This window comes from Leuciscus leuciscus (assembly GCF_965113295.1).
Source record: "Leuciscus leuciscus genome assembly, chromosome: 13".
NCBI classification, from domain to species: Eukaryota; Metazoa; Chordata; class Actinopteri; order Cypriniformes; family Leuciscidae; genus Leuciscus; species Leuciscus leuciscus.
The window spans coordinates 35,624,518-35,643,600 of record NC_138737.1 but is presented as its reverse complement, the minus strand read 5'-3'; the positions used below and the strand labels follow the sequence as shown (position 1 = coordinate 35,643,600).

Genomic DNA, 19,083 nt, shown 5'->3' with positions numbered 1-19,083 from the left:
TGGGAATGAGGAATGAGGAACGAGGTGAAATTGTAGCCCTCGGGTTCAGGAAGTGTGGGTGTCTGCAGAGACGCAGTTCTCCATCTGCCTGACAGAGAGAGTCAGCAACCTTGTGCTTATCAATGATTCAGAGGCCAGGTATCAGTTTTCTCTGGTTTGGACGAATCAAAAAAATCAATAAAGCTCGTCAAGGTCAGAAGTATCATCAGTCTTTGACTCGTGGTCTTTGGTTAACAAACTAAAGGTGCTCCTCACCCTCAGCCACCATCCCACAATTCTCCTCTCTCCACCATCAGACGTGAAGGTTTTTATAGGAATGTCCCTGGTTCAAAACAACATTTGAATACTTTGAACATGACTCAAACAAACCAAGAACCGTGTTTAAAATAATGCACTTATAAAATAAGTCTATGGGGAAAGGCTCTGCTCTGGAAACATTTTGTACATGGAGAAATGTATTCACTTTTGAATGTACAGCCAAAAGTGAAAGGTTATATCCAATATTTTAACTTCTGTTATGACCATGGAAAACTTTCATATGAATATTAGAAAGAGTTTGTTAAAATTGGTAACAATTTACAACAAGGTTCCATTTGTTAACTGCAACAGTTAACTACTACAAACTAAACATGGAAAAACACTTCTAAAGGATTTTATAATCTTAGTTAATATTGATTTCAACATTTACTTATACATTATTCAAATCAAAAGTTGTATATTTGATGGTAATTAAAGGGACATGATCTAACATTAAACTAGCAATGAATTTACTTGGTGATTTTATTAACTAATGTTAACAAAGATTCATACTGTAACAAATGTATTGTTCATTGTTAGTTAGTATTAGTTAATGCATAAACTAATGTTAACCGTAAAGTGTTACCGTTAATAATTATGTTGGTAATCTAGAACAGAATGTCTAAATCGATCTCATGAGAAAACATTACTATTTTACGAGGTGGCGATTTGCACAATGCAAATTGTAAAAAAAAGTAAGATTTTTTTTGGGAAAAAACCAAGAATGAAGGTCCACCCCTAAACATAACCGCCACTGGGGTGTAAGCATGTCGTACAAAATGTACGAATGAGATCATACAAAATAGCCACCAATTCACAAAAACGTAAAATAGTTACGAATTGCCATGAGAATGTATTAGCATCTCCACCACTAAAAATATGAATTTAAAGCTAAACACATTTTATACAAAATAATTAATTTGTATTGCTTTAACCTAAAAAATAAGCTGCATATTTCTGCCTTTTAAACGGCCTGGTACACTTTCCCCATGGACTTCACGCATTACTGTAAGGGTGTGTTCACACTTGCAGTTCGGTTCTTTGGGTCCGGACCAAAAAAATAAAACAATACATTTAGTCCTGATTTACTTGGCGTTCACGCTGTAATTTTTAAGACAGATCCTAAATTTGGCAAAAAAACAACAAACAAATCTTGTGATGGAACTTGTTGAACATCCAAACCAATGCGATGTGCTGGGCTAATGCGCTGTATGTGCGTAGCCTCCATATGATGCTATTTTGACTGGCTGAGAACTCATGAAGAGCTTATAAAATGTGTAAAGGGTTCAAAACAGCGGCAGGAATCCCTCCGCTGCGAGGACACACGGCTCTGATGCCTGTACTGAACTGTGATGGGCATTTTAGCTCCTATAACGAGAAAAAACTGGTATGCTTCAGTATTCTGTCGTTTTCAGGGTCACAACTGGTGACCTTTTGCAGTTGAACCGCACTAAAGTTCGTTTGGAAGTGGCCGATGTGTTTTGATTAAAACGAACCCTGGTGCGATTGCTCTGTTAGTGCGGTTCATTTGAATTAGTCTGAACGCTGCCATCCGAACCCTGATGACACCAAACAAGCGGGCCGAGACACTGAAAAGATGGGTCTCGATCCGGTTCCAAATGAACTCTAATGGGGTTTGACTGAAATATGAACGCAACACGGACCAAAGATGTAACAAAAGGGACGTCAAGATGCGACCCTAAAAAAGACTTTTCTCGTCAAAGTCGTGATGTGTCCCATCACAGTTTGGTACAGGCCTCAGACGGAGGGATTCCTGCCTCTCTTTTGACTCCTTTACACATTTTATAAGCTCTTCACGAGTTAAAAAACCATCAAACGTAGGCTACACACAGTGGGCGCATTTCTCCCAGCACACAGCATTGTTTTGGATGTTCAGTAAGTTCTGTCGCGAAATATACGTAATAAAAGCCAACCAATCAGGTTGTAAACATTTCCCTATGCCTTTGGTTTTGGTATCTTTAGGTTCTGTGTTAAAATGCCAATGTGAGCACTAAGCAGACCAGGTCAGGACTAAATACAATTTGTTTGTTTATTTTTTGGTCTGGACCAAACAAACCAAGCGAATCGAACCCTGGGTGGATACAAGTGTGAACACACCCTGAGACCCATCGTTTCAGTGTCTCGGTCCGCTTGTTTGGTGCGCACCAGGGTTCGGGTGGCAGCGTATTTAAATGAACCGCACTAACAGAACAATCGCTCCAGATCGAACCAAACCTGTCAAGTGTGAACACAGACTAAAATGCTTTTTTTTGTTTGTTGCTTAAACAGTTAGTTTCAGTAACAGTAACTTCGAAATGAGTTTCTGTGATGCCAGAGATGCTATAGATAGAGCTTAACTTCTTTTGAACGCAGAACATTCCTTTAAGTAACACAAAATACACAATGAATCTCGGGCTAAAGCACCAATGTGCGTTTTGTAACTGTAAAACAAATATAATATAAGAAATTTAAACTTGTGTTTTTGATCACATTATTTTAAAGAACTATTAAATCACAACCAGTGTCACGACTGTTGTGGATGTTGAGTTTATTAAGTGCATGCTGTACCACAGTAAAAAGTCCAGCCGGTAGGCCAAGGGCACATTACAGTGTTTCTGAGCACACTGATGGTTCATTATTGTGAAGAGAGCATTCAATATTCAAGTGCATTCAAGCATTCAAGTGGCTGACCGATACTAGATGTCTAGAGAGCAGGGAGGCCGTTATAATGTCAATATATATATATGCAAGAACACAATTTAATGACGACAAAAGAGATGTACATTATTGTTTTAATTAAATGAACACTTATACTTAAATTCCCTTAAAAAAAGGGCTTTGGCAGATTTTGGAAGCGTGCAGTTATTTGGCTATGCCAGTTTCTCAACAGCTAATTAAAGAATATTACTGATTCAGGTAAATGTTGATTACTCAATTTTTTTATTTCTACTACTTCCTTCTTTTCTGTAAAACAAAGCAGCAAAAGTCTTGGTTATAATGAGACACTGGAAGTGAATGGTGCTTATTCGTTAATGTTAAAATTCTCACATTTTCAATAGTATCACCACAACATGTTAACGTGTTTTTAGTGTGTTTTTTTCTTTGTAAAGTTGTTATATACAATTTTACAAAACAGTGGCTGTAAAATTATGTATTAATTATATACTATTATAGTTATTTATTAGTATTTTTAATTAAATATTTTATTTTTCAGTTTTTATTTTATTTTTAGTAATTTTGTTGTGTTTTGTCTTATATATATACAGTATAGCTTTCAATTTTATTTTAGTTTTAGTCATTTTAGTACTTCAGCCTATTTCAGTTAGTTGCCATTGGTTTTTAGGTGTTTAAGTTTTTCATCTAATGTTTACATTTTGTTTTATTTCTGCTTTATTTCAATTGCAATTTTGTTTAAATATATTTTTTTGTTTTAGTTAACAATAACAACAGTGCAGTCAAAGTGCCTTAATGTAACCTGTTTTTTTTTAAGAAAATGAGAGATGAGTCAAAATCATTTTTGACTCATCATAGCAAAAACTTATATTGAACCCAGAATGTTCTACATGCAACTTAGTTGAAAAGAATCCCTTAACTTTCATATTACTATGTGTTTACATTGTACAACTTATAACAATAGGGTCCTCTCACCATCGGTGCTCGGGCCCTAACTAAAGAGCATTTTGTGGATCTGCTTGTAATTAAACATTTTAATAATTAATAGCATGTAATATGTGTAACGGGCACGGCAATGTAAAGAGATGCCATTTAAAGTAACCCTTTCAATCTTCTGTTTCATCAGTTATTAGATTGCTAGTGGTATATTTGTCTGGTAAGGGTTAAGGGTCTCATTTCATTGAATTCTTTAAGACGAACAGAATAAGCCCTGATTTAGCGTTCTGAAAACTCTCATTACTGAACGGCGACTTCCGCCTGTCATTCAGAGTGCGCTCGGCTCTTAAAGTGTGTGTGTGTGTGTGTGTGTGTGTGTGTGTTAAGAACTTGGGGGTGGACCTGCCTTCCCACCACATGCATAGTTGCCATAGTTGCAAGCGTCATAGTTACTCTGTTCCAACGATGAATCATTCTCACAGAGCATGAATCACCATTAGCTGAGATCACACACACATTCACTTGTGTAACATGCACAACACGCACAAACATGCCTAAAAAATGCCTGTGTTGTTTTCTCTCTGGTTAGCGATCACTAGGGCTGCGTTCACACTGTCAGTCCAAATCCCATTATTTGTGTATCCGATTGGAATCTGATCTAAATTGTTGACTGTGTTGGGATGCGACACTTTGCAACAACACAACTTTGTTTCTGCAGCGACTTCCAGCATGTTTAGGACTAACTATCCCTCTTTTGTACGTCTGCCACACAGCTTTTGACTTTAACCTCTAGATGCTAATAACATTTTAGCAGTTTGATTATTATAATTATTTGTTTTTATTTACTGGTTTCCCTTTTTCTCTGTTTTCATTTATTATTAGATAATTCAGTTTGCAATGTTTTATATATTTTCTTGTTTTTTTATGTTGTATTGTGTTCATTATGTTTTGTTTTGTTGTGTTTTGGTTTCTTTTTAGGTTTTGTTTTATTTCACAATGTTCCCGTCGAGGTTGTGGCGAGATAAGAATGACTGTGGTCACACCAGACTGAACTGGACCGAGAATTTATGGACCATTTTGGGAGAGAGGTTTATGGCTGACCCCACCTGCAACACGCCAAGCCATCTAGCCAATCATACGATAGCTCACTATAGACAGGGTGGATTCTTATTGGTTGTTGCAGAAGAATGGTTCTCTAACTAACCCATGCAGTGGGGGAATGGTGTGACCTGGTCTCGTACTTGTGCTGAGAGGAATAAATGGGTGAATCCGTCACTGGGTTTACTGTAAGCTGCTAGAATCTGTGTCAGTGGGCAAATGAACCCTTGATGCTTTAAGAGAGAAGGACAGATCGCACCCAAATGGAGTCGCTCATAAATGAATCATGCCAGATGGGCCTTTTTTCACCCTGTTCACACATTTAATGACCAGATAGCAAAGTGACAGCTGAACCATAAAGATTTGCACGTACTGAAAACAGACACATATGTGTGAAAAGAGACAGTGTTCTCATTTTAATACACACGCAAAAAAAAAAAAAAAAAAAAAAAATATGTACGAGACAGTGTCTTGTTCAGCCTTTCATATTTATGTATGGTAAAAATGCAGATAACACACTTTTAATATATATTTTTAATTGTGAAGATTTGTGGCCACTATTACTAAAACAGGATCAGCTGACACTCGAGATGTTCAATGCATTTGAGGCAGAAAATCAGACCGCAACTGAAAAATCCTTAAAGTCAGCATGAAATCACAGTCGCTTTGATTTACTTTTTTAATACATTTTCATGGTCATACTGGGAACGATTGATCAGACGAGAAAAAATTTTTTTTGTCCATCACCAACTTTTTGGAAGATGCTGTTTCATGCAGAAATCACATTATGGAAGTAAAATGGGGACGAATAACCTTTCAAATAAAACTGCATTTGCGCAGTTGTTTAATAACTGTATTTTGCAAAAAATGTGCACATTGTTTATCAGTACAAACAAAAGTTTTAGACATCATAGACTAACATACAGTAAGTGTAAAATGTAGTTCATTTTAACTGAACATGCACAGCTGCATAATTTTATTCATAAAATGATTTTATCTTTATGTTTGTTTTTGTTTGATTTACTGTGTCGTGTGTATATATATAGACTTTTGGAGTTTTGATTTTGTTAATGCAATGTATTATAGATATAACAACCCCAAGCTCATCAGGAGTTTTGTTATTTCTGCAAAATGAGATTGCAAATCAAATGATTTATCAAAATATCATGAAAACAAGCAAGAGATGGTGCTGCATTTAATAAAATGCATTACTTCAAATAACACGCTGCTGCTTTCTTGTGTCTGGACGTCATCATCGCTTTAGTCGGCCTGACAGAAACGCTCTTCAACGCGCATAAAAAAACAATCCGTCTCATGTCCCAAAGTGGAGGTGGAAGAATTTCCTCTTTTGCCCCCCCTCCTACTCTCTTTCTCTCTTTCTGTGTGTCTCTCTCTCGCACACAAACACAGATGTCAAGAATGAAAGGCGTAATGCAGTATGATATTGCAGCTCGGAGGCAGTGATTGGCTTAGACACAGAAACTGTAAGGTGAAGTTTTCGGCATTTCTGTGAAGACCTTTGGGTGACTTTGAAGTTCCCGGGTGCAGCTCGGAAAAATGAAAAGCTCTTTTGAAACCAGCTTTTTGTCCCTTTTCACTTCATTGTGAGTGGCAGTTTGATAAAGGCATGGCCGGGACCGTTTATCAAAGGCGCTTTAGGGGGCACACGGCGAACACGAACAGACCCCAGCGGATGAAGATGCCCCCCTTCCTCTAACTCCCACTGGGTCCCTCCTCATGCTTGGCATTAACACAACCGGCCTCACCACAGCTGGGCAGTTACTTGGTGGTTGTATGTAAAACAGAGATCAGTGTTATCTGGGCAGTTCATCTACGTACGCAATACGTGGCGTGTAACAATGCTATCTCACGCCCAATTCGTACAAATTCGTACGAGTGAGTAAGAGGTGGCTAATTGGTACGATTTTTCTAAACCCCAGTGATGGGTAGGTTTAGGGGCGGGGTCAGGGGTTGGTCATTCGTACGAATTGGCCAACTCGTAAAATATGTAGCTACAATTTAGCTCAAATCGTACGAATTAGCCACCTCGGGTTGCGTGTGAGGCTGAAAATCACTGTAACTCTAGACCTGCAGGACAGAAAAGCTGATTTTTGAGGTGTGTTTATGGACTGTTTATCTTTTAATCTAATCTTCTGTAATCCTATTTCAGTCGTATAATGTGTTGTATTATGTATAAACCTGCTAGGCAGCCCATTAGCCACTCCCCAATGTCCTGCATGACACTTTTATTTAGATTGTTGCCGTCCTCCCTTCTGTTCACAACATCTGTTCTCTCGATATGATTTCTCTTTCCATTCCTGGGAGCCACAGTCCCTCCTCTGACCCCTGTGAACATGCTCTTTTTACGACAAATGTTTTCTTTTCTATACCCGGAAAATATCCAAAGGGTCTCGTGTTGAGTTGAAACAAATCTCTCAACAGTCTGTGACCAAAAACAAGACAAGTAAAAGTATATAGTCTCTAAAAAATATCTCAAATCTAACTTTTCACCTTTGGACTGTGTGGTTGCCTTCAAACATGCTGAGTGATGCACTCCAGTTTAAACAACCCCCAATGTGATGACACATGGTTCGAAAAGAAAATCATTAGTACTCTCACTTTAAAAAGCTTAGCTGGATAACAAACATTCCAGTAATTTTATGTTTGGAGTGAAGGATTTTGATGATTTTGAAGTTTGCTTTCAGATTACCCTGTTGAATCTCTGTCCATCTGCGTTTTCTTTGGACATGTTCTTTCAAAGAGAAATGCAAATGGGGGAATGCTGGGCTATGTTTGGAAAAGCGTACGGCCATAGGTCTCTTGCTAGTTACTATGTAATATATATATTTCTCACAGTATTTATACGTCAAAAGTTTGGGGTCAAACGGATTTGTTTCAGCAAGGATCCATTAATTTCACCAAAAGTTTCAGTAAAGAGTAAAAACTTGCATAAGTATAAAAAAAAAATAAAATAAAATATTTCAAATAAATGCTGTCCTTCTGAGCTTTCCATTCTTCATAGAATCCTTAAAAAAGTTTTGTGGTTCCTCAAAAATATTAAGCAGGAGAACTTTTTATCAACATTTATAATAATAATAAGTGTCTCTTAAGCAGCAAATCAGCTTATTAGTATGATTTCTGAAGGATCACTTGACACTGAAGGCTGGAGTAATGGCTGCTTAACTGAATTCACACGAATAAATGAAAATATATAAAAATAGAAAACAGTTATTTTAAATTGTTATAATATTTCACAATATTACTATATTTTTCATCAAATAAATGCAGCCTTGATGAGCATAACAGAGTTCTTAAAAAAAACAAAAAACTAAATATTGAATATTTAGTATAATCCCCATACTTTTGAATGGTAGTGTACATTTGCCAAAATGTGCATCCCACAATGCAATGCATCTGACTTGAACTTCCATTTCCAGTGTAACGAGTGAACCAGAAGTAAGAACAGCTACGATTTTTTACACTTGCTGTGTTTGTGACAAGGTCATGTGACAGCATTAATCATTCCATAATAGGGTTTTTCATACTGTAGTATAACCAAATAAAGTATATACTATGCAATGAAGTATATATACATACTGTAGTATGCTAGTATGTATTGTGAACACAGCCCTGGTCACCATTCACAGTGTCAAATATTCAAAAATGAATAAGATCCGAGAGCACAGTTTATTTTTAGCTTTCTTAATTTAGGTTTATGGGGGTTTAGGATAGATTTTCATCTCAGACCAGTGAGAAAATGTGAATGCAACACGAGGAAGAAAGAGAGAGTGTTTTCCATTGTTACTTGAACTTCCTGTGACCTTGGGGTCTTCAGAAGGAAGAGGGGCTGGAGTTTTACTGTCACACGAGAGGATGAGGGTGTTTTTGGTCTTTAAAAATAGCAGCAGGCATTAAAAGCGAGAAAAACGATCAATCTCTGTTATTTTTGGGAATATGATATTTTCCTCTTCATGTTCTGGCCTGAAAGAGCGCTCGGCACAGGGGTCCCAGTCAGTATTGCTGTGTAACCGAAATCCAATCCTGAAAACAATCCATCCGCTGCTGTCCTCTCTCAACGCTCTTTCCTTCCCACCCCTCATCCATCATTCCATCCATCCATCCATCTATCCATCTCTTCTCATTAACTCCTCTGATCGATAGATCACTTCCTCTCTGCTAGCAAGAAAAAGAGTTTAAGAGTGTGTAGACTGGCTGGGTTTTCTTACCAAACACACACACACACACACACACACACACACACACACACACACACACACACACACACACACACACACACACACACACACACACACACACACACACACACACACACACACACACACACACACACACACACACACACACACACACACACAAGAGCTCTGGATTCAGCCTGAGAGTATCTGTGTGTATATTGGCCCATTCACTAAATAAGCATCTGAATGTCCTCATTTAAAACAACTAAAAACAAACCAGTGATTTTCACTTCTGCTTGTTGCATTTCTGTGTTTGAACATTTAGTCTATTTTACATTTTTGTGTGCTAAAAGTAGGAAAACCGTTTATATATATTATGTAAATATTTAATAGTTTATATTAACATATTTCACATATTTTAGCTAAATTTTGCTGCCAAAAATACACTGTCAGTAGTATAGTAATGCATGAAGCACCACACACCAAAGTCACTTTCAAACCAAGCACCATTCTGTTGGTTTCTGTTCATGAGTCGCCAGTCCTCCTCGACCCCTTGGCTCTAACGTCCATCACCGGTACACCTCAGCCCTTCACCCCTTCGGCTCCATCGAGCTCTGGTCCCCCAACCCTCTGCCTTGGCCCTCAGTGCCTGCAACATCGCCCTGGTCCTTCATCCCTCCGACTTCGCCTTGGTTTCTGGCCCACCTGACTCTGTCTCGGTCTGCAGGTTCGCCCTGGTCAACACTGCCTTGAGCCCTCCAGCGAGCTCAGGTTTGCCAGTTCCACCGTGGCCCCACACGTGGCCTCCTTCCTCCTTGGTTTCTCCCTCCATCAGTCCTTCCCTGGAGTCTTCCACCTGAGGGTCCTGGCCCTCCTTCCCACCCATTTGGGGATAATAGCACCTCCTCCCACCACTTCAGTGTTATTTGTGTTAACAGTGCCAGGAGGCGCTATCCGGGAGGGGGGTGTAATGTAACGTGTGGCCTGATCGGTTGTTGCTTGCTTTGTCAAGAAGTTTTAGTTAGTTAGTTGTTTTCCTGTATCTAAGTTATCTTAAAGGAACAGTTCACTTAAAAATGTAAATTCTGTCATCATTTACTCACCCTCAAGTTGTTTCAAACCTGTATGAACTTCTTTCTTCTGCTGAACACAAATATATTTTGAAGAAAGTCGGTAACCAGGAACAAAAATACTATAAGTCAATGAGGTCCATCAACTGTCTGGTTACCGACATTCTTCAAAATATCTTTGTGTTCAGCAGAAGAAAGAAGTTCATACAAGTTTGAAACAACTTGAGGGCGAGTAAATGATGACAGGATTTACATTTTTAAGTGAACTATTCCTTCAACTTCTCATCAAAATAAACATGTGAATTACAACCTGTCACTCACATGAGATCACATGCAATAGCAAACCACAACCATCCAATTCCCCAAGGATAAGATCAAGTCCCGCCCGACATTTTCTATTTTTCATAGATAATATGTGACCCTGGACCACAAAACCAGTCACATGGATAATTTTTTTTGAAATTGAGATTTATATGTCACGTTAAAAGCTGAATATATAAGCTTTCCATTGATGTATGGTTCGTTAGGATAGGACAATATTTGGCCGAGATACAATTATTTAATGCAAAAAAATCTAAACATTGAGAAAATAGCCTTTAAAGTTGTCCATTCACTCACAAAAATAAATGTTTTATATATTTATCGTAGGAAATTGACAAAATATCTTCATGGAACATGATCTTTACTTAATATCCTAATGATTTTTGGCATAAAAGAAAAATCTATAATTTTGACCCATTCAATGTATTGTTGGCTATTGCCACAAATATACCCGTGCGACTTGTGATTGGTTTTGTGATCCAGGGTCACATATGTACTGTTTGTGCGGTTCTAATGGGAATTGTTAAAGTGTTCCACAGTTTAGGTGCAGCTACAGCGCATGCACGATCACCCCTAGATTTGAGCCGACACTCAGGAATGGTAACCTTGATTGACAGAGTTTTCACTGGATGATGTTCTAAAAGGTCAAAGATGTAAGAAGGTGCTAAGCAATTTAAGCGTTTAAAAAGAAAGCAAGAACACTTTAATTTTATAATTGGTTTTAAAGTGCCAGTGCAGAAACACTTAAACAGGAGTAATATGTTCACGTTTTAATATGTTCAAGTCTTGCTGCCGCATTTTGAACCATATATCATTAATATAATATATGAAGATACAATATCCAAATTCAAATTTGATGATCAACTACCAAACTGTATTTGTCAAGCCATTTCATGGGGGCTTTAATGAGTGAATATTTCATATAAGCCCATGCACAAACCAAAGCAGTGTTACAAAGCTGATAGCTTTAACCCAATGTAATTGTATTAGATGGATTATCATGTTTGAATAGGACAATTGTGAGTTTCGATTCAAAGACAGCATCATGTAAATCACTGAGTGTCATGTATCTCAAGAGACCTTCAACATTCAATTACCCCTTGAACAGCAGAGAGAATCAATACAACGGCCTGAGTTTTGTCCGGCCTCAGGCTCATGCGCTGTAATGTCAGGACCCCTGATCACTTGGTCACTCCTGATTGTCTCCTCTTTCGTCTGCTGCCTCTCTCTCATTATTTTGCCCTCTTCACCCTCACCAGACTGCAGTCTGACCCCTGTCGCTTTACTCCATTTGCAATGATTTTTGCAGTGAAACAAGTACTTAAACCGAATGGCAATCAATCAAACCCATGTGAAGGCTTTGTGTGTTGATAAAATATATAAATATTAAAATTAAAATGCTTAATATATAAATAATATATAACATAATGTATGCTTAATATAAAATAATAGACTATAATATATAAAATATTAATATAAAATTCAGCTTTGCATCACTGGAATAAATTACATTTTAAAATATTAAAATAGAAAACAGTTATTTTAAACTGCAATAATATGTCACAAATTCCCACAATATTACTGTTTTTACTGTATTTTTATATATTTTATTGTATTTTTGATGAGCTGAAGAAACTTTTTTTAAATTATTATTTCAAACCTTTGATCTGTATACTCTGCAAACACAGAAAAGTGTAATTATAAAAACAGGGAAAAGTCGCAGTGCTGTTGGATGTATATCAACACTGCTGGAACGCCACTCAGCCAATCAAATTCAAGGACCAGAACTTGCCACCGTGGCAATGAGCCAATCAGTCGCCCCATTAGTACAGCCATCAGTGTCTTCTCCAGCTCTAGATGATGTCATAATAGCTGTAAAACGGTGTTGACGTCCTGTAAAATCTGTTCATTATTTTCACAGACACTTTTGCTGGTAACAAGACGCTTGGGTTTTCTAGTAAATGCTTTAAGCTGTCATGTGCCATCAGAGGGGTCATCGCAACACGGCTGATCTCCAGTTTCCTGTTTTATTTTCTCAGATATCAATGAGGCTAATGCACCTCTACCGCTGCTACAGTATGTCATTCAACATGCCACTGACTCTTCAAGCCAAATATTCTGTCTTGACAGTCTCTATCTTTTACTTACTGATGAATAACTCTGTTGTAGAAGTGCAGTTGCCAATCTAAGAGTAAAGAAGGAAGATGATGTCATGGTTAATGTGATTTACCCACGTAAGGCAAGTTCCTGGATCACTTAGTTGGTCATGGAGCAACCGGCTTTGGGCTGGAATTACTGGGTTCAACAATATTTTTTACAGCATCAGGCAGGGTTACGGATGGATCAACTTGGTCATGTGTTTTTAATTATGGAATAGCTACCCGTTCATTTATATAATAACAAGTCAAAATGGCCACCAAGACATATTTAACATGAATAGCAATCAAACTCAGACTTTGTGCAGGAGGTGCTCTAAGGCCCTGTTCACACGTGGTATTAAGATGCATTTTGGTCAATCGGATCACGAGTTGGCGACGCTAAGAACCAGGCGCGTCGTTAGACATGGGCATCCGGGGCTTCAGCGCGCCGCACCGGTTTAAAAAAAATAACGCAGTCAGCACCGCCGCTGTTACGAACTGCTCCGAGACACGAAGGTAGAGATCCAAATGCAGCTTTAATGAGGGGTAATCCAAAGACGAAATCCAATAAACAGGCAATGGTCGAAACACAGGTAAGCAGTCCAAACAAACAAATAAACAAACCAACAAAACAGGCAGGGACCAGAGGCAAGAGAGTAATCCAGGGAACAAGGCAAGATATCCAAAAAACCAAGAAACAAGAAAACCAGGGAAAAACGCTCAGAGATGCAGTGTAACACAAACAAAACTTCGCAGTGTGTGAATGAGTGAACATGGTATAAATAGGTTGAGACTAACAGGGTGATGAGACACAGGTGAAGAGACACAGGTGAATGCAATCAGAGATGATGAGTCCGGGCAGTGAGTTATGGGAAATGTAGTTAGTGAGTGAATAGGAGAGTCTGGTGTGGAGTGCCCTCTGGTGGTTCTCAAGGGCACTCCAGCTGGTGATCGTTACAGCCGCACAGTCTTCAGTCACACCAGATGTTGTCAGGCTATATGTCAGTAAAACTCAGAAAAACGAACTTACTTACGTCGTGCCAGCCGTTTGCTCGCGGCTCAATCACGCGCAAATGCGGCGCGCCCTGTATCACGCAAAATAAACTAGCATGTAACGTCGTGTTCTGTCGTCAATTAAGTATTGAAATAACCAAAAGGGAGATTAAAGCTGCGTCAAAACTCTATGTCGGGGCTTTTGTATTCCTTTGTAGGCTACATAAATGTTACACATTTTGGCGTAGCCCTACTCAATTTTCATTATTAATATTCTAACATTTTATCAATATTGCAAAGTCATCAAAACTGACTAAATATTTTGTGACCAAAAATGTGAAAATTAGGCCTACATCTAGCCTAAATGATCGTTCATGACATTCTTTTAACTATAAGCAACCCAATTTGTCTAGATCTGTATTATTTCCTTTGTATAATGTGCTTAAATATTGCTGCGCAGTCGTGTGATTTAGTCTGCTTGATTAACATTATTACAATGTATTCCTATTTAACTCTGATATGTAGCCTATATATAAGGTCCTCAAATGTGTTCGAATAATTCACCAGCATCAGCCTTTTCCCAGTTTGAATCACTCCGCTTGTCTGTGTTTGCACAACTTGCATCATTAGGCCAGTAATGGTGACAAGTGACTGTCTTTATGAGTGAACAATTGAAATTTAATTGAACTGATTTAATAGTGCCAAAAACATTGATTAACTCAAGAAAGAAACAAGTTGCTGAAACCAATCTTTAATGCTAAAAAGTTTACATCTATGCAAAATAATCCTTGAAAGATTTCTCATTTAAGGCCATTCCTGTTTGGAATATGTGGTTGTGTATTGTCAACAATAAGCAGAAACATTCTGCATTTCCATTTTATAGTGTGGATCATTCATTTCAACATTTATCCTCATTTTCATGTTTAAGAATCTGTTATCTGCTTGACAAATAATTTATGCTACTGCCCACTGACATGCTTTTAAAGCTATTGTTATCAAAAAATGTTGGCCGTCAAACACCTTAAAATGCACATATGTAGGTCTGAGAAATCAAAATTTTCCGAACCCCCCCTAACTACCTCACATTTGAATGTGTGTGTCTGTGTGGTAGTATGGCCTGGTGTGGCTACCGTGCCAGGACTGAATTTTTTAACCAGTCTGCATGCATATAGGTCTAAAATATACATTATTCTCTGTATTGAATCATGTTATCTTGTTACCCACCCTAGCCCCTGACATTTCGGGCTCAGCCCCTGATGTTTTTAAAACCTAGAAACGCCCCTGCTAAGAACAGGTGTAAACGGTTTCTAAAACGTTATGAGCTTGTCCACTTTCGACCACTTCCAGAGGTAGTCGAAAACACATTCGACAGGATTGCTTTCCTAGTGTAAACACTCATGCGGTCGAATGTGTTCGAACAACCACAAAAGATCATTTTCTCTCCGCCTACTGACCTAATGCATTCATTAAAAGAAGAGCTCTAGCCAGACGGGATTTAAACTTTGTCGGCTGAAGATCCAAGTTTGGTTTGAAGACGAAAAACTTACCAAGCACAATGTTCTCTCAACAATCCTGATTTCTAACACACACTCACACACACAGTCAGAGCAGAAACTAAAGCTGCTGCTCTCCGTATGTTTTTCGTCGTCTCCAGTCGCGTTCATATGTAGAATGCATGAGCTTATTTTGTCCATTAGATCAAAAGATCATTTACCCACCCATAGACCCTCCCCTCGAAGAAATTAGGATAGAAGTGGTTGAAAGTGGACAGAAGAGACGGATTAAAGCACCAGGTTTAAACGGGAATGTGTCTCCCTCGTCTAATTGTCATCCGATCAACCAAAACTCATCTTAATACCGGGTGCAAACAGAATGTTTCTTTCTGTCTCTTTCTTCTGCAGAACACTTTTTTTTCTTCTTTTTTTAAAGGACAATGCAAACATTTGAAGGGACTTTATGTCTGTTCCTCATTTGCATTTCCTTCATATTAAATATGGCATCTGACACCTGAGGAACATGGCTTTGTTTCTGGAAATGTTTCTGTCTTCTGTTCATCCTACTAACAGTGCACTGTTACTGTTATGCAACTTAACATTTAGATGTTCAAGTAGATGTTCCAAAATCAACATCCTGTTGTTCCTGGAACAACATTCCTATCAACCCTTTTTGTGCACGGATTTTATGGATGGGGTTCGGGTTAAGATTGGTGGATGTCCTGTTTTTATACAAAGACAGCCAAACCACTGATCTTAAGACAAGACACTACAGGAAAAAAAAAAAATGACCCTTATGATGCATTATAAATTCAGGCTTTATCTGTTGTTATAATGCATTGTACTCTTAAAAGTTATAACCACAAATAGGCAAGTATGATAATATATTGTCCCTGTTGTTATGATTATTTGTAAGATGACACAATGTATTATAAGGTTGTTTATAAGACGTTATTCATGACGTATTATAATGCATTAAGAATACTCGTATAATGCATTATAAACAGGGGTGCACATAACTGGTGCGCATGTGTGGTAAAAATAAACGACATTTACTTACTGGAGTTGGATTTTTCTCCATCTCTGGTAATATAGCAATCATGATGATAAGTGTGTTCATTAATTATAAGGGGTGCAACGGAACACAGTTTATCCATGATCCGTACGGATCAAGTCCCACGGTTCGGCACGCATGTGATTTGTGGATTAACTGATAAGTTTAACCATCATAGAGTGAAAGTTTATTATTTGGACGCGATTTTAAATGCGGAAGAAGAGGTGAAAATCGGGACTCGCATGCTGTTATCTGTGTGCACAGCCTCACACATTCGATGCGTGCAGAGAGAGAGAGAGGCGTGTTTCAGACAGCGCTCGAACACCGAATTGATTCCTCTTTCGCGTTTACTTGCGCTTGAACTGACACATGCACACAAAATTATGTAAAATACCCGTCTCGACAAGTATTCTCTTGGTTATGTCATAAGTGAACAGTTGAGAAAGAAACCGGATTCATGTCAGTGTATTCGGTCTGTGCATTCGGTCTTAAAGGGGCAGCAGCCTAATATTCCTGCTGTTGTCTGTGTCATTAATGTTAATAAAATAAAATAAAATAAAATAAAACAAAACATCATCATCATCTACAATATTCGAGAGAAAAGAAGATAACGAGGAGAGCAGTCAGGAGGGAAGTGATGATGACAGCTCGTAGGACAAGTGTGCCGCGTAAAGTGTGAGTACCAAGCAGCATCTCCAGTTGCTCCCTTGAGAACCAGACCAAAAAAAGTTATGTGCACCCCTGATTATAAATACAGGCTTCATAGAAAGTGATACCAAATATTTTTTATATATACTTAAAACTAATGTATAGTAGTTTGATATATTGATACACAGGTTTCACAATAAATAAAATCATGTGTAATGTTGCTGTTTGAGCATGAAACATGTCTGCAAAGTTCCAAAGAACAAAGGAACTCCAGCGGGAGTTATTCTCTATGTCTGTGTCGCTGTTTCCGAACTCCCTGAAACGCTTCCATTGTAGTCTTGAGTTTTCTTTGAACGAACACGTCACAATATTCCTTATTTAAATCATTCCTGCCTAAGGCATACACAGAATAAAGGGGCGGGGCCTGGTGTAGTTGAGTTAGTAGTATGTTTAAACTCACGGTTATGGTAAGTGGTGTGACATTTCCCATACACGCTTGAAGCGCTTGATTAATCACAACACACTGGTCCAGCCGACCAATCAGAGCACATTGCGCTTTTTGGAAGGAGGGGCTTCATAGAGACAGGGGGCCCTATTTTAACGATCTGAAACGCAAGTGTCAAGCGCAAAGCGCAAGTAACTTTGTGGGCGGATCTCCGGCGCTGTTGCTATTTTCCCGGCGGGATAAATGACTCTTGCGCCAGGCGCAAATCTAAAATGGGTTGGTCTGAAGTAGCTTCATTATTCATAGGTGTGGTTTGGGCGTAACGTGAAATAAACCAATCAGAGCGACATCTCACATTCCCTTTAAGAGCAGGCGCGCTTTTTCCATAGCGGATTGCTATTGTAACGGCGGATTTGCCAGGCGCGCGCCAGGAGCGGTTCACAGCCAAGGAGAGCAACGCTCTCGTCACGGCCGTAAAAGAGAGAAGTTACATTGAAATGGAGAAACCCACCCAAATTAACTTCGGTTAAACAGGCGTATGATAATTTGGGTAAATGTGTAAGCTAGATGTATGCTTTTATAATAAATTGTCTATCTATCTATCTATCTATCTATCTATCTATCTATCTATCTATCTATCTATCTATCTATCTATCTATCTATCTATCTATCTATCTATCTATCTATCTATCTATCTATCTATCTATCGTAATAATGTATGATTTGCAAAAATGAAAACTGCTGCTTCTGTGTAGATGAGAGAATCAAAGTGTATGCGCGTTGTGGCCAAGCATGCGCCCTTAAAATAGCATATGAATAACATGCGCAATGCGCCACTGACTTTAAACAATTTTTTCCTGGTTAGTGGCGCAATTGTTTTCTAAACCATCAAAATAGCACGAAGGAACGTTTGCGCCGGAACACACCTCCTCTTTGCGCTGAACCGCCCCCGGGAGCAAGTTCATTCCCTAGTTTAGCGACGTGCTTCTGTGGAGGGAAAAGCACGCTTTGCGCGGGTGCAAAATAGGAATGATACATGCGTCGCTGTACAAAGTCAATTGCGCTGGGTGCAAGATAGGGCCCTTGAACTGCATTTCCCAAAAGCATCATAAGCCTATGAGTAGATCGTAGAACCATTGCCACCAATGGTCTCTGCGATCAACTTAGCTTACGATGCTTTTGGGAAACAAAGCCCATAGCGTTACTGACAGACTGGGAACAGAGGTGCTGCAATAATGTAAAATATGTGAAAATAATGAGTTTTTGAACATTCAAGCATGAAAACCTATTCTAGTAGACCCCAAAAACTAAATCAAGACTTTGTAAAAGGGCATAATAAGTCAACTTTAAAACTGTATTTCCAGCTAAAATGCTTTTTTGCAAAGTATCTTTTCCTGGGAATAGGTCATGATAGATGTATTGCAAAATATTGTAAACCTCATGGAAATTGAACAATTACACCCTTGATGGCAATTCTGTTGAAACATTTTGGGTTTTTTTTGGCTCTTGAAGATGTTTACATGTGCACTATTCATTTCTTTTAGTTGGTTCCTTGTGTTTTATTCCAATTTCAACAGAAAACTGATTTCAGACACTGATTGAGTATCATGACTTGCTGAACACTGTGGTTTTGGGGGTCTTGTCTGTAGTATTTATTAATCTTGGAATTTGTTATGCTCCCCTTTTGCTTTAATGACAGCAGAATTTGAGCTGCATGAACT

At 38.4% G+C, this 19,083-nt stretch overlaps 1 protein-coding gene across 1 annotated transcript in view; it reads left to right on the top strand.

The window, feature by feature from the left end:
• The window catches only part of ntrk2a (neurotrophic tyrosine kinase, receptor, type 2a), a 54,489-nt gene that overhangs the window by 18,145 nt on the left and 17,261 nt on the right, over nucleotides 1-19,083 (top strand). The window lies entirely within an intron of this gene.